The sequence below is a fragment of the Capsicum annuum genome, chromosome 12 (genome assembly GCF_002878395.1).
Source record: "Capsicum annuum cultivar UCD-10X-F1 chromosome 12, UCD10Xv1.1, whole genome shotgun sequence".
NCBI classification, from domain to species: Eukaryota; Viridiplantae; Streptophyta; class Magnoliopsida; order Solanales; family Solanaceae; genus Capsicum; species Capsicum annuum.
Window position 1 is genome coordinate 14,563,236 of NC_061122.1, and position 24,861 is coordinate 14,588,096.

The following is a 24,861-nucleotide window of genomic DNA, read 5'->3' on the forward strand; positions in this document are numbered from 1 at the left end:
TTATGAACTCCAAATTGAGCTCATGCAGCTCATGGCTCATGTACTCATGCTTCATAGTGTGCTCAGTTCCCATAACTCATGTTATACTCCTTATGATTGGTGAGATTTAGCTTATAGTCATGTATGCCTCAATTCAGATCACTTTGATAAATCCCTAATGTTGATTTTCTATTCCTCGGTCTTCAGTTAAGTGTCAAGTCTCGTATAATATCCTTCCATTCTTCAAGGTTTTATGTTCTAACCTTTTAGTGACTCCTCCTTATGTAATGATAGTGATGGTGATTAAATGTTTCTTGTTAGTGAAAAATCAATGTATGCTTGTTTAGATAAGTCCATAAGTGTGAAATAAGATTGAGGCCAAGCATTTGATGCATGTGATGGTTAGTTGAAATTTGTGTGTATGTTCTTGAGGTAGCGCGTAGGAGTTGTATCGATAGTGGTTTAGAGAATATATGAAGTATGCCTTTACGGGTGTTTGCCTTGAAGTTCATATGTGGTTATAAAGATAGGCTTGAATGACATGTTGGGATTTAAGTGGAGGAATGCAATATGCGTTAGTGAATCCATAGTAAGAGTTCAAAGTTAGTCATTGAAGTGGTAAGGCACGCTATGCTTAGGGTGTAAACTTTAAAAAGATATAAAAAGATTTATCAATGCCCCTATGAGAATTATAAGTTGAATCGAATGAGTATGATATTTAAGGGGAAATGTATAGTTGAGGGAGTATTCGAGAAGTGTGCTAAGCTTGAAAGTAAGAAGTTGCATTGACTAAGGCCTTGCAATTCTGTCCTAGTTTACGAGTTATATGTCTATATTCCATGCTATAGAGTAGTGTCATTGTTGTGATTCCTTAGTTGGATGTCTTGTGTAACTCATGTCAGAGATTCTTTGCTCCCTAATGCTACTAGGACTTCTTTAGAAAGCGTGTTGAAGAAATACTCCAGTTAAGTGTAAGTGTCCAGTATAACTTAGTTTAACAGTCAGGAAGACAAGTTACTGTGGTTTTCCACCTTTTCACCCAGTCTTACTAACCAAAGTCCAATGTGTATGACCATACCAAAAGATAATCTATTCCATCCGTTTAAGTTGCGAACTCAGTTCAGTCCAAGCATCATGTTTCAGATTCAGTTATTTAGTCATGACTTAGTTCATAAGAGTTCAGCACATAATCTCAAATTTTTCCAGCTATTTTAGCTCAGACAGTGTAATACCTTTGTACGATCTAAATCTTGTTGCCTCATGATTTGTACTTATATAAGTTATCACTCCCAAATCCGATGTGTGTGATTTGAGCATAACACTTTGGGGGGAATCCAAAACACTCAGCATGAATCATCTCCTTAAAACAAGTAAGGGCAAGTCAACTCAGAATTCAGTTTCATGATAGAAGTTTAAATGTTTCAGATCAGTTACATCCTTTCTTAGAAGGCACATCATGTCCGTATTATTCCATACCTTTAAGCTTCAACTTTCCTACCCATCATTCGGGGATGAATGATCCCAAGGAGGAGATAATGTAACTCCCCGCATTTTGGGCTAGAACGAAAACCATCATTTCTATGCATAGATGATCCAAAAGCCATACATCCTATGCAAATTTGGCATGTTAATCAATTATGCAGTGTGGGAACCTATTTTAGCATGAATTGAGATCATAGAGTTCCCCTAACTCATGGACGAGTTGAAAGCTTTCCTATCGTTCGAGTTTGAGTGAGCGTCGAAACTTGGGTCAACTTTAGTTGACCATAAATATTTGTATATAACGAATTAGAGGGCCTAATGTATATCAAATGAAATCTCTTCAAATTATCTTTCCAACGATACAGATTTTACCCAAATCCGATACCGAAGCAAAAAGTTATGGCCATTTTTGTGACTGAGATAGTAGCATCGCGCAATTAGCATGTGACGCACGCTCTATCGCACATACCCAATATCCAGGTCCCTTTTTTGCATTTTTAAGGGCAAAAGTGGTATTTTATACCCCCTATTCAGCCATAACACAGGATTAAATCCCCCAAACACAAAAATAAGGTCATTCCCTCTCAAAATCACCAGAACACTTCTTAGGGTTTCAACCCAAAGATCTAAATATAAGATTTCACCATGGGTTTTCAATAATTCTTTGAGATTCCGAATCCCCATTGCAAGGGCTACAAGAAGTACCCATCAATTGTTTGAATAGCATTCCTATAGCACAAGTTCATTCAAGAGTCATAACTTAAGGTACGTGGGGTTTTCCTAAAATTTCATGGACAAAGAAACCATCTTTAATTCATGCTAATGGTTTAGAAATCATAATTTTAAGAAAGGGGTTTTGAATTTACGATTACTAGAATGTTTTAGAAGCCTTGATCAGTATTGTTTTGGTCTTTAGTCTTTCCCCCAAATTGATTTGAAACTCTATATATATGTATGCATGTGTTTAAGGATGAATATACAATTGAGAGCATGAATCCTAAAGAATCCCTATGATATGAATTGTGTTTGAAATGACTTGATTATTGCTATGACTTGAATATGATTTTTAATCCAAAAGAGAGGGTTGTGCATGTTGATAAACGTTGAATACACTTTTAATGAAAGAATTGCATGTTTACCAAAAATACATGACCACCACATGGTTATTGAAAGAATGAGAATTTTAGCATAGTTTTGACTTGTGCTTTCGGAACATGAAATTACCTATACTATTTGCATGCTTGGGTGGTCTGAATTATGTTTTAATGAAAGAATCATGAATGTTACAATATGGCTTAGAAATAGGACTTTCAAGTCTTGGTGTGACGACACCAACTCAGTTAAAGCCATAGTAATTCAGAACAGAATAGAACACATGTTTGAAATCAGACTTTCAGATTGTGAATTCAGAAAGATGCATGTTTAGAAAAGTTTTAAAAAGGGATTAAAGGGAGTTATATGGTTACCAAATAAAGTACGAGTTGAAAGACTCTATGCTAGAAATCATGATTTGTCGACACGAAATTATTGTACAATGCTTTGTGATCTTGTGTACCTTGATTCATGTCATCCTAAATTGGGACTATGGTTAGGAGCCCTGCTTTATGATCTTGGGCACTACCATGACATATTGATTTGATTAGGGATTTTGGCACCGTACTGTGTGATCTTGTGCGTTCCCCTTATAGATAGTCCAATCCTTGTGGAAAACTTAGATTGAGGGCTTGGCCGCCGAGTTAAGGGAGGATTCCATATAGCCCGTAGAATTACAGATTGTAGCGTGTACCATCTAGCTCTGAAGTAAGACAAAAAGTGAGTCATGGTTTCAAAGAAATGTTTCAAAGTCTTTAAAATGTGCCCATGTGTTTTCATATATTATATGTAAAATATTTTATGAATTTCTCTCACTTATGTTATATATAAATAAATTATTTTGGATTGCTCTGTGTACCAGTACATCTGTATTGACTCCCCCTCCTTTTCAGGTTCTAAGGCTCAATCTAAGGGTCCCAATAAGCAATAGGTTTTCTCCAAACAGAAGTTCAGAGTTCCGTGGTAAGCCTTCTATATTTTAGAAGGCGTAGTTTACTTCATTCATTTATTATTATTATGTTTTAGTCTACTGGGGGCCTTGTCCCAGTTTTCAGACAGTTGGGTTTATGCTTGTAGTAGAGATTTCGCAGACTGAGCCAGATATAACTCAGATTTTTTGAATTGTAGTTTTCATTATGATTTGAATTCAAATTTAATGACCATGATTCCATTTCATTATGTATTTCCACATTATCTTTTTCATATGAGGAAAGTGTATGTGATTATAAGTTAGAAGGGCATCCGGGCCTTAATGGTTCGGGATGCTCATCACGGCTTGTTCCCTAGTTTTGGTCATGACAAGAATACCATTTGTTTGGTACTCATACTGCACTTCTACAGCCTGCAGATCATAGTATGGGTTATCATCATTAATTGTGCATCGTGCAAAGCAACAAAGGTTCAGATACTTAAAGTGAACTCCTAACGTTCATCGTATTACTCATCTCTCTCCTTGTATTGGACTAATCTCGATATTGAATGCATACATAAGTTGTATCAATGTAATTCTCTTGATAGACCACTTTTTTACTCTTAAATATATTTAGAAGATCTTGTACCGATACCACCAGGTTTTGGGATTCTATTATCTATTAATCTTTATGTCATTTATTTCACATTCTTTTCCTTATATTGTTGAGTATCCCGTTACTAGACGTTTTGGACTACGGGTTGTCTTACCTATTGGTAGGTTATGGTAGGCGCTATCTTAAATCAATAGACTAGGACTAAGTCTACTATCACGATACATTCTTATTTAATGAAGGATACATGCATTAGAAATTGATAAACTTAAAATGCTAGAGGAAAGATGCCACAAGAGTGAGCATGACAAAGGAGTTTTGAAATGTAATGTCATTAAGATTGATAAGGAGTGGCAATCAAGTAAAGGTGATTTTTCTAATTGATCCTATTCCAACCAAATCAGTGAAGTCCAAGTCTCTTGGCTCTATTCCAACAGGGAGTTTCCAATCGAAGTGATAAATTAATTAAGCCAACGGCAAATAAATATTAGGTAAACCAAATGATATTTCAGGAAAAATCCTCCTTCCACTCCCAAAGGGAAGATATTCAAAATTATTACCAATAAAGTCAATAGAACACTACTCAAATCTCCCTGGCTTAAGGCTTTCTGCATCATCCCAATATTTTGGATCTCTACCAATTGCCCAAACATTAACCATGACCTTGGTCTTTTCAGGAATAATGTAGCCGTTTAAGTCACTCTCTTCCCTACATTCTCTTGGGATCAAAAGTGGAATTGGAAGATGAAGTCTCAGAGTTTTTTTTATGACTAACTTTAAGTACTTCAGTTCCTCCACATCAGTAGTACTGAACGTTACTTTGTCTCTGTTAGAGTATGTGCCCTATTGATTTTAATATTAGACTCTACTAGTTGCCTATCTGTGCAACAAGTAAGCTAACATGGTTCACTGAAGTAAAAGATGAACACAGTATTTTATGTGGAAAACACCAAGATCAAGAAAGGTATCAAAAAACACGACCTGTACCTCTATAGGATTTAACCCCAACTTCACTATTACTATTGAACCTCAACAATCAACAAATTACAAGACTTCTTGTAAACTAGGAATTAAAACTTCTAACTCCTATTTCTACAAAAACACAAATCTTCCCAAGATAAGTGTTCCCAAGTCTTCGAGTTCCCTAACTTGAAGATATAACTCCTAACTCAGTTTATACTTTACTGAGACTAGAACAAAAGACTCATTATAACTCAAAAAAACAACCTATTACATAAATTCTACGACTTTCTAAGTAAAGGACCATATTCTTCTTCAAGTAAGAGAATTGATTTGCTAATTGATAATTTTCTTATTAGTACATAAGTGAAACTCTTTAATGTTGTTTCTTGTATTTAAGAAAACTCCTGATAAAGTCCCTTATATGATGTACACTCTTTTCTTCAATAGGACTCTCAAGTAGTTTCACTTTGACTTTCATCTGTCTCTTTGGTTGAATAGAATTCTTCCACTTTGACTCCTAGTTTGGCAGGACTCATTTATCAACTCAATCTCTAAGTGTTGCACTTATCTTCTCCTCAATATTTTTGCTATATGTGATAAGCATTGGTAACATATCTGATTTTCCTTGCTTATCCACTTTTGTCTAACGCCATGTCAGCCTTACATCAACTTTAATATGCAGTAAATCTGAGAACTAGTCACTTTTCTTTCTTCACTTGTGTGGATGAGCTTGCATAATATGTTTCATCCATAACAAATTCCTTAACAAATTCTCCCTTTTTGATGATGACAAACTAATCAACATATCATCCATCACAAATTCATGACATACTCAATAAAGGAATTTAAATAAAAGAACAAAGAATGAAATAGGTTAGTCAGTTGAGTTATAAGCATTGCATAATCTATTCTTCCCCCTTTTTACATCATCAAAAATCTGGGCCCAAAAAGTGAAAAATGTTTAATAATCCATGGCCACATGGGTTATCACTAAAATAATCAAAATCTAGAATAAAATAACATAGATGCATTATGAAAAAACAGGAGCAAAACACAATTAAGAAAGTGAGTCCATTTCATTCAAAGGCAGGATACAATTAAAATTACCCAAGAACAGCAAAAAGAGATAACAGGGACCTAGGAAAGGAAATAAAGGAGATAGTCTTACAACACTAAGAAAAGAACTAAGTATAAGAGGAGGGGATAAGGAAAGTCAACTCTCAAACAATCTCAGCATTCTTAGCTCATTCACGCTCTAAGGAAGCTTTAAGTTAGTCAATTTGATCCAGGAGAGCCCTCTTCTCATCATCATAGGCAGTCTGAGCAGCATCCAATAAGAGCAGCCTCTAACTCAGCATTTTTTCTGCAAGCACATTTCTTAGGCGTTGCACAGGGTTGTCTGCACTCCTCATAGAAACAGGTAGCTGCATATGGTTCACACTCCCTATAATATCTTTGGTTGTTTATAAAGACCACACTTGGACAGACACTCCAAACTCCTCAAACATAGGGGTGAGCCAGAATTTGTAAGGAAGAGCATGTACATTCACTTCCTTGAGGAGAACCCTTTGCATGTGCTTCAGTATAAGCCTAGGAAGATCAATCTTCACCTCAGTGTCTAGCAATTCCATAAGAGTAAGGTCAAAAAAGTTAGCTACAGTCCTTCTTTCCTTCCTAAAGATTAGCATCTTATGAACAATATCAAAATAGAGTTGATGAAAGGGAGACATCTCTTTCTTTAGGACCCATCGATGATTGACCAGGTGAGGGTTGACAGAAAACTTTAGAGATATGGCAAGAGCAGAAGCAAGATTGTCAAGAGATGGCCAAGTTTCTTTGACATAGTGACCCCACCCCGTGAATGAATATGTAGGATTCGAGCAATATCTACAACATAAAGATTCATGGTAACCCCTCGAACTGTTGTAGAGAACAACTCACCAATAGCTACCCCATTTGTATAGAACTCATACACCTTAAGCTTAGAAAGCCTCCTCTGTAAGTCACCCTAAATAAATAGGTGAGACCATCTTTGGACCTCTAATTTTTCTAATAAGGTATTCATATCAACACCCCTAAAACCACTAAGAACACATCCTCTAGCTAGTTTTCACTTTTGAAAATTGAGATAGTGTTATTCAGGAGTGTCCTGATTGGTAGATGGTTCATGAACTTCAAAATCAGGATCCAAGTCAGTAGCAGTATCAAGAGGTAAGTCAGACTCAGAATAATCAGAAGGAACAAGTTTGTTGAACTATTTCTTCGGATAAGAAGATGATTTCTTAAGAGGGGCTTTAGAATATAAGAAAGATTTTGAGGTAGGGGAGGTTTTATGCTGAGATGAGGGATTATGAGAAAGGGAGGATTTTGGAGCCTTTCCTATGATAGTCTTCTTTTTACATATTGAGCAAAGAAGAATATCAGGAGAGGATGCATGAGGACGATGAGGAGGTCCAGATGTAGCAACTCATTTCTTTTTGCTTGCTTGAAGAGCTTTAGCCAAGAAAACTTCTTCCCATTGTTTTTTACCCCGAGTATGAGGAGTTCTGGGAGTGGGAATAATAGAGGTAGGTTCACCCATATCTTGATCTTCAACAACAATGGTGGGGGGAAGTGGGAATAATAAGGAATGAGGGCTTTCTTTGTGATTTAGATCTTGACCTCCTTGGGATCAAATTTGTAATAGGTCTATCATCAGGGTTAAAAATTTAAAGGGGAAGTGGATATGGTAGTGAAGGTTTTGAAAAGAACAAAGGGTTTGAAGAAAATTGAGCAAATGGGTTTTTAAAGTTTTTGAAAGCTACAAAATCAGATAATTTGATCGAAATTGGGGGAGGAATGAGAGGTGGTAAGTAAATCTCAGGATGAAGAACAATGGTTGTTGAGGGAGTAGTGGTAGATTGTGAGAATAGATTAGATGATGAAGATGCCATGGTGAGAGAGAGAAATAGTAAATTGATCTTAGTTGTTAAATAGTCTGTGATGAGGAGACAAAACAGAATATCTATAGTGAAAAGAAGGAAGTTGAATTGTGGATGAAGTTTATTTGGTGAGTAATGGAGAAGTTCAATTATGATAGGAAAGGGTGGCAGCTTTTTGAAAGAGAAAAACTTTTGGATTTTTGGCGGTTTAGAGGGTAGCAAAGGACCATATAGAAAACCTTTTTCTCTTTATGTCACTATAGGTAAAAAGTAATCATACCTTAATTTTGAGAATAAAATGGACAATATTGCCTCTGTGTTCCAGTCTCTCTGTAAAATCAACACATGAATGAGTCAATTTAGTCTAAAATCTTTGAATTAGGATACACAACTAAATGTGTAAGATTAAATTAATCAACAATCACTTAAGATCACCTTATTCTAGTCAATCATTGAGGAAGATTTATGCAATTTTAATCATCACCAAGGCTAACCTATTCTTTTCAAAATGTTCTCTACTTAATGTCTTAGTGAATATGCCAGCAATTTGTTCTTCAGTAGAACAAAACATGATTGCTATAAGACCTTTTTTAACATTATCTCTAAGAAAGTGATTATCTAATATCAATATGTTTAGTTCTTTTATGTTAACGGCACTTGTATTGTCACAAAAAATAGGAACACATCCAACATCTATACCAAAGTCCATGAGTTGTTGTTTAATCCATAACAACTAAGCACAATAAGATCCTACAACAACATATTCAGCCCCATTAGTAGACAAGGCTACTGAGTTTTGTTTCTTAGTAGACCAGGTAATTAAAAATGATCCAATGAAGTGTCCCATGCCTGTGGTGCTCTTCCTATCCACTAAGTATCCTGCATAGTCAGCATCGGAGTATCCTACCAAGTTAAAGTTACTATCTTTTGGATATCATAGGCTGAGATCACTGGTTCTTTTGAGATATCTGAAGATTCTCTTCACAGATTTTAAATGTGATTCTTTGGGATTTGCTTGAAACCTTGCACATAGCCCCACATTGAACACAATATCAGGCCTGCTTGCTGTGAGATACAGTACTGACCCTATCATTAATCTGTCCAGCTTTTGCTCCACATCAGGACATGTTTCATCTAAATCAAGTTTGTTGGCAGTGGCTATTGGAGTGCTGATCTCTTTTTCCTCTTCCATGGAAAATCTTTTGAGAAGTTCCTTAGTGTACTTCTGCTGATAGATCATGGTTCCAGATTTTGTTTGTTTAATTTGCAAACCTAAGAAGAAGTTTAGCTCCCCCATCATACTCATCTCAAATTTACAACTCATGAGTTAAGAAAACACATGAGTTATGTTCATGTTTGTGGAGTCAAAAATAATGTCATCAACATACACATACACAACCAACAGATCTTTTTCATTAATTTTTAAGAAAAGAGTGTTTTCAATTTTATCACTAGTGTGACCATATTCCTGGCGAAACTTTGACAATCTTTCATACCAAGCACTTGGAGCTTGTTTTAGTCCATACAAAGCCTTTTCCAGTTTATAAACATGATCAGGGAACTCCTAACTTTTAAATCCTGGTGATTGTTTGACATACACTTCCTCTTTGAGAATGTCATTCAGCAATGGACTCTTAATATCCATTTGATAGAGAATGAATTCCTCATTAGTAGCAAAAGCAATAAATTAAACTAATTGCTTTAATTCTGGCTACAGGAGCAAAAGTCTCATCAAAATATATGCCTTCTTCCTGATTGTACCCTTGGACCACTAATCTTGCATGTTTCTTGTAACTATTCCATACTCATCACCCTTATTTCTATACACCCACTTAGTTCCAATTACTGTTCTGTATTTTGGGAGTGGAACTAAGTGCCATACTTTGCTTTTCCTAAATTGATTCAACTCTTCCTGCATGGCTATGATCCAATCAGCATCAAGCAGTGCTGCAGTTACCTTCTTTAGCTTAATTTCTAACAAGAATTCTTTGAAAGCACATATTTTTCTCAATACAGACCTTGTGGTGATTCCAAAAGTGAGATCAGTGAGAATATTTTCAATAGGATGTGATCCTTGATACTTTTAACCTTTTGGAACCAAAACTAGTGAGCTACTAGGATCACTGCAGATGTTCTGAGTTGGGGTAGCTGGTGGCTCAGTTCCCACTGTCACTGTGCCTCAAAAATTAGTTCCTCCTATTGAGGTGCCTCTATGTTTGGTAGCTCTAATAAATGAATCAGGTTGTGTAACCTGTTGCTCAGAGTCACTTCCTTCCTGTAGGTTAGTCTTAACATAGGATTAATCAAAAACTATATGCATACTTTCTTCAAAACAGTTTGTTCTGTTGTTTAGAACCCTATAAGCCTTACTATAAAGTGAATAACCTAAGAAGATTCCCTCATAACTTTTAGCATCAAATTTTCCCAGATTATCCTTTCCATTACTATGAATAAAACATTTACAACTAAATTTCTAAAATGAGAAATATTTGGCTTTCTTCCTTTCAGTAATTCATAGGGTGTCTTCTCTAGAATAGGTATGATTATGCATTTATTTATGATAAATGATGCAGTACTAATTGCCTCAGCCCAAAGATTTTTAGCAAGATTTCCTACAAGCATCATTGTTCTAGCCATATCTTCTAAGGTTCTACTCTTCATTTCTGCCACTTTATTTTGTTGTGGTGTTATAGGAGCAGAGAGATTATGATCTATACCATTTGTGGAATAGATTTCTAAAAATTTGACATTCTCAAATTCTGTATCATGGTCAGATATTATGTAAACTAGAGAAGTGCCTAGTTTCTTTTTAATTTTCTTGATGAAAATAGTAAAGACATCAAAGGCATCTTCTTTAGAAGCTAGAAATAATGTCCAGGTAAATCTGAAAGAATCATCAACAATCATAAACACATACCTTTTTCCACCTCTGCTTTAAAGTCTCATTGGTCCACACAAGTTCATATGGACCAGTTCAAGACACTTGGTAGTGCTGACATAGTTCTTTGACTTAAAAAAGGATCTTACCTGCTTCCCCGTTACAAAGGCACTACATAACTTTTCTTTTTTAAACTTGGTCTTGGGCAATCCCAATGCCATACCTTTGGAAGAAAGTATATTTAGTTATTTTAGACTTGCATGTCCAAGTCTCCTGTGCCAAAGGAGGGGTTCATTTTCCATTGCACTCAAATAGGTCAATTCAGTTCCTAGCATTGCCATTATGTCAGCTTTGTATACATTTAGGTATGTCCTTGCAGTGAGAACAATCTCTTTGGTATCCATCCTCTGGACTTTGACTCCTATAGAAGCACAAATAACTTTATTACTTTTATCACACATTTGTGAAAGCTCAGCAGGTTGTTCTTCAATCCTTATACAAGATAGACATCTTCCAATGCTCTTAACTCAGATGTGCCAATTTTTGCAACTACACTAATGATTTCCTTTTTTTCATCACCAAAAGAAAATCCTCCTCTATTTATTTTGGAGAGTGAAAGAAACTTTTTTTTATCACCAGTCATATGTCTTGAGCAAGCACTATCTAGGTACCAATGCTTTTTGGTTTCTTTCACCTTTTCCTGTAAGATATCAACGGTTAGACTTAGGAACCCAGAAAATCTTGGGTTTTGTTTTATGAGTGAATGAATGAATTAAAATTTTTTCTAGTCCATGCAGGCAACATGTAATGTGACTTGTTTCTCTAACCAAAAATAGATTTTTTATTATTGGTCTGAGAAAATTTATTAGGCAGGTTTTGACTACTAGATTTGCTTTTAGCATCCGCAGGACATTCAGTGGTTGGATGTCCAAGTTTACCACAAATATAACATAAGTCTTTAGGATCATTAAGACTCTTGTGGAAACCCAAACCTACCTTTTCACTATGATTTCTTTCACTCAACTTATGAACAATTCTTGAAGAATTTTTCTACCTATTTTCTCTTCCAAGATCAAGTTTTAGTTTAGAGATTTCTTGACTTAGTTTATTCACCATATCAGTTGCATCATTACATTCTTGTTTGTACTTGACTAATTCTGGTTTAGCACTTTCTTGTTCCTTGCTCATGACCTTTTTTCCATTATCAGTGAGTGTCAATTTTAAGACTTCATACTTAAGATCATTGTTTGAGGAATCAAGTTAGGCAACCTGTTTCTTTAGAGTGCATCTTCCTCTTCAACTGTATTCTTGCAAGTTTTTAAATCAATGAGATTAAATTTTACACTTGAAAGACTGTTAAACAACTTATCCCTATCAGAAGTTAATTCTTGGAAATCATCAATTAGTGCACTCATCAAGAAAATAAGTTTTGTTTTTGAAAATAAATGCAATTTTTCTTTAATTTCAAGTATACTTACCTCAGAAGCATCATCTTCTTCCTCTAAGTTAGAATCTCCTACAGCCATGAATGTTGTTTCATCAATCTCATCATCATCTGAATCAGATCCCCAAGCTTCTACCATAGCATATTCTTCCTTCCTTTTGGCCTTTTCTTTTAGTTCTTTCTCATCCCTTTCTTTCCTCTATTATATTTCTCAAATAGGACAATCTCTGATCTGATGATTAGTTTTTTCACATTTATAGCGTCCATTTGGATTTTCATTGAAACATTTCTTTCTACTTGTTCCTTTTTTATTTTTAAAGAATTTACTGAACTTCTTAGTTATGAAAGCAACTTGTTCCTGGTCAAGTTCAACTTCATCATCACTGTCCGAGGCCTTCAAAGACAATACTTTCTCAGGGGCTTCTTGTTCACTAGTTCCATCAATTTCTATTTCATAAGTCCTCAAATTTTCTACTAGTTCATCCAGTGTCATGCCTGTGAGATATTTGTTTGCCTCACAGATTGCAATTACTTTAACATTCCATTTTGATTTTTGGTAGTACCCTCAGCACCTTTTCAACTTGTTCCTCCTCAGTGATGACTTTTCTCAAGGAAGTCAGCTCATTTTTTAAGGAATTAAGCATTGTCATCATCTTATACAGGGATTCATTCTCCTTCATGTTAAATGCTTCATACTCATTAAAAAAAGAGCAATCCTAAATTTTCTTACTTGAGAGGTACCTTCATGTGCATTGACTAGAGCATCCCAAATTTTCTTAGCAGTGGTACAAGTTGACACTCTATTGTACTCAGCCGGTCCTAGTCCACAAACTAAGATATTCTTTGTCTTATTAGTTTTCTTTAATACCACTAATTCATCAGCAGTAAATTCAATCCTCACTTTCTTGACTTGTTCACCATCAACCAACTTGATATGGGTATGACCACGAGGATGCACGTATGTGAGAATGTGTTGGACCCATCCAATAAAGCATCCCAGTGAAGTATGGAGAAGGCCTTGGATCACACCAAAACCGACCCTAAACTTGCACTCCTAAGGCGTCCTTGGTCACATTTCATTAAAGGAACCTTTTGGTCATTTTACCTATTATTTGTAATACACTATAAATAAAATGATGTAGGGTTTTAGTCATTAGTTTTGATTGAATATTAAAATTTGTAACATTGAAACACCCTCTCTTGAGAGAATGGCCTCTTGGCCAAAACATAGTAACTAGGGAAATCAACTTGAGTGTCGAATAACTCGTGTTGGATTCAAGCTTGGAAATGTTGGATGCTTGGGAGATCGAGGTCCCTCTTGTTTCAATGTAAGATATAGGTGAATCATTGTGTGTGGTGTTAAGGTTTCAAGAGTGGAATAGGCTCTTAGGTTCTTAAGATTACATCTTTGTGTTGTCTATCTATCTATCCCTTTGTTTCTTGTAGCCGTGTGTTTGTTGTTCTTAATAATATTGTTATTGTTCTTCATTCTCGTGTTGTTAATCTGTTTTGTTGTCTTCTGAAAATAGGTGTTAATCACCTCATTACATTGTGTTTTTGTTGTAGATCTTTAATCCGAGAGGGCTCACTCAAAGGGTCCTCGGTTCTCTTGAACTTATGGACTGTTTTGAGTGTTTGTGTTGTGTTTCCGTTGTTTATCTTGTATAACAACTTCATTGGAATAGTACAAACATCAGTGATCCTATCCCATAATTCGTAGTATTCACCTTGGATGAATATTTCCATCCTAGCTTTCCACCAGATAAAGTGAGAACCATAAAAAAATGGAGGTCGAGTAGTTGCCTAACCTTCACTTTGACCAGTAGGAGGTGTAGAATTCATCATAGTGTTCCTTTTATTAGGTGCTATCCTTATTTAAGAAAACCTCTCTCTGATACCACTTATTAGAGTGTGTGCCCTACTGATTTTAATATTAGACTCTACTAGTTGCCTATTTGTGGAACAAGTAAGCTAACGTAGTCCCTAAAGTAAAAGATGAACACAGTATTTTTATGTGGAAAACACCTGACTCAAGAAAGGTGTAAAAAATCACGACCTGTACCTCTACAAAATTTAACCCCAACTTTACTAGTACTCTTGAGCCTCAACAATCAACAAATTACAAGACTTCTTGTAAACTAGGAATTAAAACTTCTAACTCTTATTTCTACAAACACACAAATCTTTCCAAGATTAGTGTTACCAAGTCTTCGAGTTCCCTAACTTGAAGACACAACTCCTAACTCGGTTTATACTTCACTGAGACTAGAACAAAAGATTCATTACAACTCAAAGAACCAACCTATTACATAAAGTCTACGACTTGCTAAGTAATGACAAGGTTTTTCTTCAAGTATGAGAACTAATTTTCTAATTGATGATTTTCTTATCAGTGCATGATTTAAACTCTTGAACGTTGATTCTCGTATTAAATCCAACTCCTGATAGAGTCCTTTAGATGATGTACACTCATTTCTTTGATAGAACTCTCAGGTAGTTTCACTCTTACTTTCGCTTGTCTCCTTGGTTGAATAGAATTCTTCCACTTTGACTCCTAGTTTGGCAGGACTCATTAATCAACTAAAAATCTAAGTGTTGCACTTATATTCTCCTTAATATTTTTGATGTATGTGATAAGCATTGGTAACATATTTGAGTTTCCTTGCTTCTACATTTTTAATTTAACGCCTTGTCAGCCTTGCATCAACTTCAATACGCAATACGTGTGAGAACCAGTAACTTCTCTTTGTTCACTTGTGTGGACCAGCCTACACAATATGTTTCATCCATATGTCTATCATCAAAACTTCAAATTCCTTAACAGTCTCTAAAGGCTTCTCGCACTTCTTCTTGAGCTTGGCTAATATACGTGGATTTTTCATCATTGGAACCATAGCCCATACAATTGTTGCTGCTGAAGTTTTTGTTCCATCTATAAACATGTCCAATGATTTATAGCCAAGTTATTAAATTAAAGATCACACATGTTATTTCCATTGCATAATCGGACTATTGCACATCCTCCTTCTTTATCTAATTAACTTTTTTGACAAACTATCTTTTACACCAGACTTTTGAGATAAGATATTACATGGTCACTCAGTTAAGGGTATATATTTTTCTTAGAAAGTCATTGAACGTTGTTTTATAATCTAAAAGTACGACACTCAACTATTGATATTTCACTTAAGAAGTTACCTGACCAATACTTGAGTCACTTTTGTGTTATAAAACAAAGTTGAGTGACTTTCTATAAATTCTACCCTTAGTTTAATGACCATCTAAGATATTATCTCCATACTTTTTGCAGATCTTTTGTTACACATCAAAAGATCAGTTTTCCAAATCAAAAAGTTTTAGTAATTACTATTTATTTTTAAGCTATCACAATAGATATGGAAGTATTATATGGTTAATTAATTAAGAACAAGCATAGTATGTAATACTTACAATAATAATAGCTTTGATATTGTCGTTGGTGATGGGAAATTGAGGATCTCCATCCTTCTTAAGTCTTAGTAGGACATCAACACCTCCTAATGCATCATGTGAGTTGAAAGATTCTTCGTGTGCTCTTTGATGAAATCCTCAACAGCTGAATCTACCTTACGGAGGGTATCAAGAAGTGTTTGCTTTGTTGGACCTAGAGAATAAAGAAGCTTGAATGAAGGGAAGATGTCAGCCACATCAAAGTCTCCTGCTAAGGTTACCACTCTGCTCTTTAGTTTAATATATTTGTCTTGTTCCTTTAGTTTTTTCCCAAATGATGATCTACATATGATGGAACTTATGAACCAAGTGACCCTTTGGTAAAATTAACCGGCTCGCCAGAAGATGAAGATGATCAGATAGATTCAATGAGACGCACAACTTCAACATTCCTTATCGAGGTAAATTCTTAAATCTTTGCGCTCAACACTTCCAAGATACAAATTTTATGCATCTGTCTCCAGTATTCACCTGTTAGGTTAGAAATTAATGAGTGTCTTGCAAAATGTGATAGAGAAATTGATAGGTGTCTTGCAAAATCTGACAAAATAAATCTTGGATAACGATAAATAAGACAATGGAGTTGAAATATATCAAAAGATACATAACAATGAAACTTGGTTAATTTGGTCAATTAATAACATACATATGAAAAATCAGGTTTATGTTCTCTTAATAAAATTAGTGACCTAGTGATAACACTCAACTCACTCCCATGTTTGAGGGGTGAGGCGGTCGTTTTTATGACCCAACTAGATTTGGGGTTGAATCCACAAGAAGCATATTATAAATATTAAGTTTTATGGGTGCTCTAATTACTAAGGAGTTAACTGGAATGATGAAAAATATGACATGTAAAATAAAATAGGGGAATGGTTTGTGATTATTTTCAACTAACAATGCATGAATATAACACTTTTGATTTAAAATCAAAATTGGAGGAAATCTTGATATTATGTCTTCCTAAAATTAAAAGCATATGGGTTGGTGATGGTTTAACATGAAACTTAGTTGTTAACTAAACGATAGGATAGGTCAAAGATCATTGTGGTTAATCTTTCAATAAAACCACAACGATTTCACACATTGGTTCTTTCGAGCACCTAACAAGTGTGCAATTCATAGTCACCCAAAACCTCAATCAAGCATCCCTATTTCTAGGATGATGCTCTTGACATGATTTACACTCCTATCACACTTATTTCTAAGATAGCAAAAGGTAGTAAACCATAGGCTTAATAGTCCCCCATTGCCTTGTCCCCCTATAACCATCTTTCAAGGATGTTATGGGTTACTATATGTTCACTTTCATCCCTCTTTCAAGGATGATAAAGGGTTTCTAGAGTTTGGGATTTTCACCCATAACACCCATACACAATTATACTTTAGTTCAACATAATCCCAAAAATATATTACTTAGCTACTCATGAAGAAAGTAAAGATAGATATACGATAAGTATTATGCAAGACATTCATTCTTCACAAAATTATTAAGAAATCAAGCTTTCAAAATTAGTTACATACTTGCCCAATTAGGGTTTCTTGCTTTCAATTCAAAAAATTTTATGAGGTAATAAAGACCCAAAGAAGAAAGGGTTTTTGCTTATTAATGATTTGGGATTCGTCTATGTGATTTTAAAAAACAGCCCTGGGTTATAATCCCGCTGAACTGCGATCGCACAGGTTTGACCGAAACTATGACTGCGGTTGTGCTCCGTGATCGTATTATGCTGACCATCTTGACTGACTGTGACCACGGCCTGAGGACTGCGGTTGTGGTAACTGAGGCTGAACTGCTCTAGGTCTTCAGTTTCACTTCTTTTGCTTCCATTTGATCCCTTTTTAGCTCTAATCCGTAACTTTTCACCTTCTCAGCTAGATACCTGCAAAATGTGGATATTAGTGCATTTAAATCATGTTGATGTCTCATTGTCTAATACAAAACATGGTAGTGTGCATAAATTTTTAATGCAAATGAGTGGTAAAATCACTACTCATCAGTACTCCCAACTTGAAACTTTGATTTTCCTCAAGCAACACCACCATTTTCTATAATACAAATTTACATGTATTCCCTCATTCTATCACCCAATGATCAGATGACTTAAACTTGTTTGCTACCATGAAAAGCTCTTTGCACATTGGGAAAATAGTTTTAACTATACCCCTCAATAAAATGGATTATTTGAAAGATGCATTAGACTTTGGGGAGCAACCATGCAAAAACTACTCACACTCTAGAAATGACTTACTTATTGACTACAACCATTTTATACTCTTTGTTATCTCATTGTGTGGAAGATGACAAAATTGCCTAACTCAACTTGTTCATATGCCTCCTCACAAGAAAGAAGATTTCACACACCTATTTACCAATCATGCAATAAGGACTTTTAAGTGCAAACACTCTCTCTCTCAAGAACTTCTCCATGTTAACAAGTACCATGTCATAGGATTGCCCCTATTTTCAATCTCCACTACAATGATCACACTTGTTTGGGAATCACAAAGGACTATTGTAATATAGGTATAGGGCAGGGTAGGATATCAACTTAGGACAATAAGGCTAAATCCTCCTTGAACTTCTATATCATACTCTCCACTTTTTGCTCTTGGGCCACTTCTTTTTCTTTTACTATTTTTCCTATTTTGCCTTTTCTTGGTTTTCCCACTTTCCTCTCTTTTTTTCTTCTTTTTTCCTTTTTGTGCATAGATAATGCCTTTCTTTCCTTTTTGGGATGTTTTCTTTCATCAAATCAAAATGCTATATTTGCTTAAGGTCGTAGGCACGTTCTTATGAATTCGTGGCCCAACTACATCTCTTCTCTTTCAATTTCCACCACCCCCAACTTACGCTTTTAGCCTCAACTTGTATTCTTAAGTTGATAAATAGAAGGGTTATGGCTTGTAATGTGTTTGCCAAAGAAAAATCCAAAGGTTTAAAGAAGGTGACTAGGGGTAACTCCTATGTATTGGTAGTTTTTTTAGGCTAAAGTGGGCTTCCAATGTCACAAGATGACCTACGATCATTTTACCAATCAAGCACAATCAAAATTTAGCTTTGAAAGACTAATGGGGAAAGTTCTAGATGATACAAGTATACATGAGATGTAGAAAAATAAGTTCACACACATGGCATGCAAATTTCATCAAAGGGGTTCAATTGTTCCTCGCGCTCGAGACAAAGATGGAGTATTCACTATTTTTTTGAAGTCAATTTTTGGAGTCATAGAAAGAGGAAAAGTTTTATCACAAGGTTGCTCATGTCCATGCCCTTGAATTTTGCAAAAAAAAAAAATTGGATGGAGGGGGTTGTTTCTTTTTTATCTACACCATGCATAATTTGCTAATCATGGCAACAACCCAAGTTATTGTCTCACATTGTGGCTCTAATACAGGTGGACCACCAACATGGCTACTCAGACTTCGCCAATGGGTATGAATATGATTCCAATTCATCAATGCCAAAGGTACTCAGACTTCCCTTGCATTGACCATGATACCATAGGTACTCAGATTTTTCCTGCATCTATGGCTAAAAATTCAATCACAACACTTTCACCTTAAAAATATCTTCACTCAATCTATCATAGGGAAAATCTATTCGATTAAAACTAAACTAAAGTAACAAAATAAGAACAAAGTATTTAATCCATGCAAATATGGACACTATTAAAGGGCCAAAATATTAAAACCCAAATAAAAATAAAAATTATTCAAAAGAGTAGAAAAGTATGCAAAAATATCAATAATACAGGCCCATATCAAATAAATAATGGACACCCCCAACTGAAAAAGTAGCAGTGTCCCCACTCCATAAATAATCAAAGATAAGAGATTAAGGGTGCTCCCTAAAACCGCATCAAGGGCTGCTTTCAGTCTTGGATTCTGCATTATTACCATTCCTCTCAAAATCAGTCCACTCGACTGGGACCTCATTATCACTCTCCACCCAAGAGAAAGGACGTCTAATTTGGGGTTTTAGGACCTTCCATATGCCCTCCACCCCCTTTCATATCTTGATAAAGAACTCATTCCTCTTTTTCTCTCTTGTAACCATTTTTTCATATGTAATCCAGAGATCTCGGTGTGACTTCACCAAAGAGGAGTAGTCTTTATCAAGTCTATCAATGGTAGCTTCTTGATTCTTTTGGTCCTCCATGTACTTCTCATAATCGACATGTGACACATATGAATGATGGGTGGTGGAGGTCTCCCCCGGTCCTTGGAGCAAACTAGACATAAGCTGTCTGATGGCCGTAATATTAACTCCAATCTCCTCAAGAGGTTCGATGGTGATTGGTCTATGAGGCTTAGGCACAATGCATGTCAAATTTTCCAAGTCGATCTTTCTCTTCTTTTGTAACTCCCCGAATCTGGTACCCAAAATGCTACAAGGTGCTCATGACCCCGAAGGACTACAAGCTAACCCATGACTGATATTTGTACCTGTATACTGCATAAAATACTGAATAATGCAGAAACATGAACTGAAAGGCCATAAGGTTCACATATCTGAAGTAAAACATAACATCTAAAAAGGGGTATGAAATACCTAAAACAACTTAAATAATTTCTGAACATAATAGTCTAGAAAGCCTCTAACTAACAGAACTATCTGAGTAAGGAGCTGATGGGACATGTCCCCAACTAACTCTAACTGATAAACTAATAAATGAGACAATAAGGAATAATTATGTCCTCAAAAGATGAGGACTCACTTCTAACTCTGACTGTTGAGACTGGAATCTACTGCTGCTCTGGAGCTCGTGTCTCTAAACCTATGATATAAGACACCATAGCACGAATGCGTTAGTACTTTGAATGTACTGGTATCCTTGTGAGGTAGGCTAAATTCATAAGGTTCATATGCATGAACAATAATAATAATAGACTGACTATCATAAGTGTGAGAATATATGCATGAGACATAATAACTGACACTAATATCGTGATAACATGATTACTTAATCGGAATACTGACAACATAACATAATGATAACTGATGTAACTGATAACATGAGTGACTATATGTAATAGTCCTGAATCCAATAGAACTAGCTGAGTTCCATACTGTATCTAAATTAACTGTATCTTACGGTCCTAAAATCTGAAGAACTATCTGAGTTCTTAACTGATACTGATACTAAAACTGTGGGAAGTAGTCATCTAACCGACATGCCCCAAATGACACATTATAGCTCAATTGGGGTCCAATTTGTGCCCTGATTGGAAGGGTGTCAATACCACGCCATTAAGGACAACATGTGAGTGACCCTAATATAAAAAGTAACTCTAATGAGAATGGTGGGAACCCTCATATAGCAGGTTAAGCCACCACATCTACCTTCATATAGCAGGCTATGATGTCTCAACCTATGCTGGCTACATAATTATGGAACACAAGGATTACTTCTAAGAATCACACCCTCATATAAAAGGTGAGTTCCTACCCTTGGGTTAGCTTGGTGCTAATTTCTACTCCCATCTAAATAGGCACTGAACATAATTTTCTGAAACTGAACATGGATTGAGTTACTAACTTTTGTTCACTGGCAGAATACTACTAAGATCTAACAACTGACTGAGTTCATGAGATCATGGAGATTTCCTGAGTCATAAGACTGTCTGAAATCTAAGGATCATAGCTTGACTGAGAGTATCATGAAAAGATGACATGGCTCTACCCACATAGCTAATGTTTCGGGTACAAGTATCCCCAAGACTCAATACAAGGAAACTGACAAAGCATGACTTACTTGAATACATAATAATCACCATAATGCATTTACTGAAGCATTTCATCAAATATGTGATAGACATAAGCTTGTACATACATGGGGATTTCATGAAAACATGCTAGTTAGGCACTTTTCCTTCATTTAGGCATTAAATCAAATATATTGTAGGTATGGTACATGTAAACATTAATGTAAAACAATTAAACATCATGGTCATATTCTAATTTCATCATTCAAGGGTTTAGTCATAGGTTTGCATGAATCTATATCTATAATAATTAAACCCACATAGAAATTATCACCCAACATAGAGCAGAATTCAATTTCTAATATATCAACGTGAACAAGAACAGCCCAATCATGAAATCATAAAGAAAATCCATAACTTATATTTGGAAAAGGGATTCTTGGACTTCATGGATGAAAGGAGTCCATGAATGAACACTATGCATACCTGGGTTAAGATTCTTGATGTTCTTGAACTTGAAGAATTGGAAATCCCTTAGTTCTTGAAGAAGATTGGATTTTGTTCTTGGAGATTAATGTTAGAGAGAAACCCTAGTTTTGTTTATGAAGTAACAATAAATCAAATGGCTGAAATCGGATATAATTGGGTATATATAAGTGGGTGGTAAATGACCAAAATACCCCTATTAAAATGACTTATAAAAAAATTGAATGGGACCTGCGACGGTAGGTGCGATGGTCCGTTGCTGGGTTGACGGTCCATTGGCCCTGACCATCGCTTCTAGGCAGAATGGGGTCTCACTTTTTTGGCTGCAACGGCTTGGGCGATGGTCCGTCACAAGTTCAACGGTCCGTAAATCTAACCATCACACCTTATCCAGAAGGTGGCCTCACTGTTTCCCTTGCGATGGTCCATCGCTAGTCCGACGGTCCGTAGGCCTACGCCTTCGCTCCTAGGCAGAAGTTAGTTTTCAATGTCTTGCTGCAACAGTCATGGGGGAATGTCCGTCGCTAGTCCGATGGTCCATCAGCCTTACCGTCGCTTCTAGGCGGTTTTACTACCTTCTGTATTTTGTCCATAACTTTCTCCTCTGATGTCAGATTTTAATGAAATTGGTATTTTTGGAAAGCTAATTCAATTTCCCATGTGACAAAAAGTGAAAATCTTAAAAATACCACATGTACAAAAGTGGATTTTAAAGTAAGTTTCTAACATTCTTGAGACGATTTTAAGCTAGGGAAAAGTACGGGGTATTACAATATCTCCCCCTTGAGAACATTTGTCCTCGAATGAGACTGAGATTGAGGAGAGAATATAACCAACGTACAAGCTAAAAATGAATACTGAAATATGATCTCATGACTGACAAGCTGTACATATCATACTGAACATCCATATCTGATGCATGAGTAGCTGATTCATGAATGCATGACTGAGTGTTCTGAAGAACTAAGTTTATCATAATGAGAATGCTTGTCTAATGCATAATTACATAACTGAACTAATATATGAGTGCATGACTAAATATGCAATAGTACTTAATACCAAGTTCATGACAAACATTGAACATGAAACTGGGTAAGCTTAGGAGAACAATTACCTTGAGCTTGATCTGAGTCGGTGGAGAAGAGGTAAGGATACTTGGTATGCATGTCTGCTTCTGTTTCCCAAGTAGCTTCCTCTACAGACTAATTTCACCAAAGAACTTTAACTAGAGGGACTTCTTTTTTCCTCAGTCTACGAGTCTGATAGTCTAGGATTTCAACTGGAATCTCTTCATAAGAGAAGCCATTCAGAACATCGATGATCTTATAGGGACTACAACTGCTGGGTCACCTATACATTTCTTGAGAAAAGAGAGAGAAAATAGACATAGAAGACTGGATGAACTAAGGCTAGATCTGAAGGCAAATCAAGCTCATAAGCTACCTGACCAAAGCGATTGAGAATCTTGAAGGGACTGACATGTCGGGAACTGAGCTTTCCCTTCTTGCCGAACCTATTCACTACCTTTATGGGAGATATATTTAGATAGACATAGTCACCAATATCAAACTCGAGATCCTTTCTACGAACATCTGCATAAGACTTCTGTCGGCTCTGAGTAGCTCGAAGTCTTTCTCTAATCAACTGGACTTTCTCTAAGGCGTAGAATACCAAGTCAGGCCCTATAACTGAGGCCTCACTAACTTTGAACCAACCAATTAGAGATATACATATCCTACCATAGAAAGCTTCAAATGGAGCCATGTGAATATTGGAATGATAGCTGTTGCTGTTGTTGTATGCAAATTCGATCTAAGGAAAGTGGTCATCCCAACTACCCTTGAAATCAATTGCACACTCTTTTAGCATATCTTCTAAAGTTTGAATGGTCCTTTCTGCTTGACCATCTGTCTGAGTATGAAAGGTTGTACTAAGATGAACTTGAGTACCAAGATCCTTTTAGAATGCTTTCCAGAAATGAGAGGTGAACTGGGTACCTATGTCTGAGATAAAAGATAGAAGAACACCATGCAATATGACCAACTCCTTAATTTAGAGTTTTGCATAATCCTTGGTTAAATAAGAGGTATGAACTGGAAGAAAATAGGCTGATTTGGTCATTCTATCTACAATGACCCAAACTGAATCATACTGATGATGAGTTTGAGGCAAACCTATCATGAATTCCATGTTCACTTCATCCCACTTCCAAGTAGGAATAATGAACTCCTGCATAGGACCACTAGGCTTCTGATGCTCTATCTTAACCTGCTGACATGTAGAGATCTTAGCCACCAACTCTATAATATCTCTCTTCATCCCACTCTACCAATAGATTTCTTGTAAGTTGTGGTACATCTTTGTGGCCCCTGGATGAATAGAGTAGCGCAAACCATGCGCTTTTGAAAGAATTCACTGTCTTAAGTCATTTACACCTCAAACACAGAGATGACCCTGACAATGAAGGACACCATCTCCCCCTTAGGAGAAAACCTCCACTTTCTGATCCTTGAATGACTCTTTCAACTTGACTAAACTGAGATCTCTATCTTGTTTTTCTTTCACCTCAAAAACTAGAGATAATTCAGAACTACTCTGAACCCATACATCGCCCTCTGAAGAATCAACTAAGCGAACACCTAGTCTCGCAAGCTGATGGACTTCCTGAGCCAACTTCTTCTTACTGTCGTCAACATAAGCAACACTACCCATGGACAGTCTACTGAGAGCATCGTCCACTACATTGGCCTTGCTCGGATGATAAGGACACTTATTTCATAATCTTTCAAGAGCTCTAACCACGTTCTCTGACGAAGATTGAGATCTTTATGAGAAAAGACATACTGAAGGCTCTTATGATCTGTGAACACATCTACATGACCATCGTATAGATAA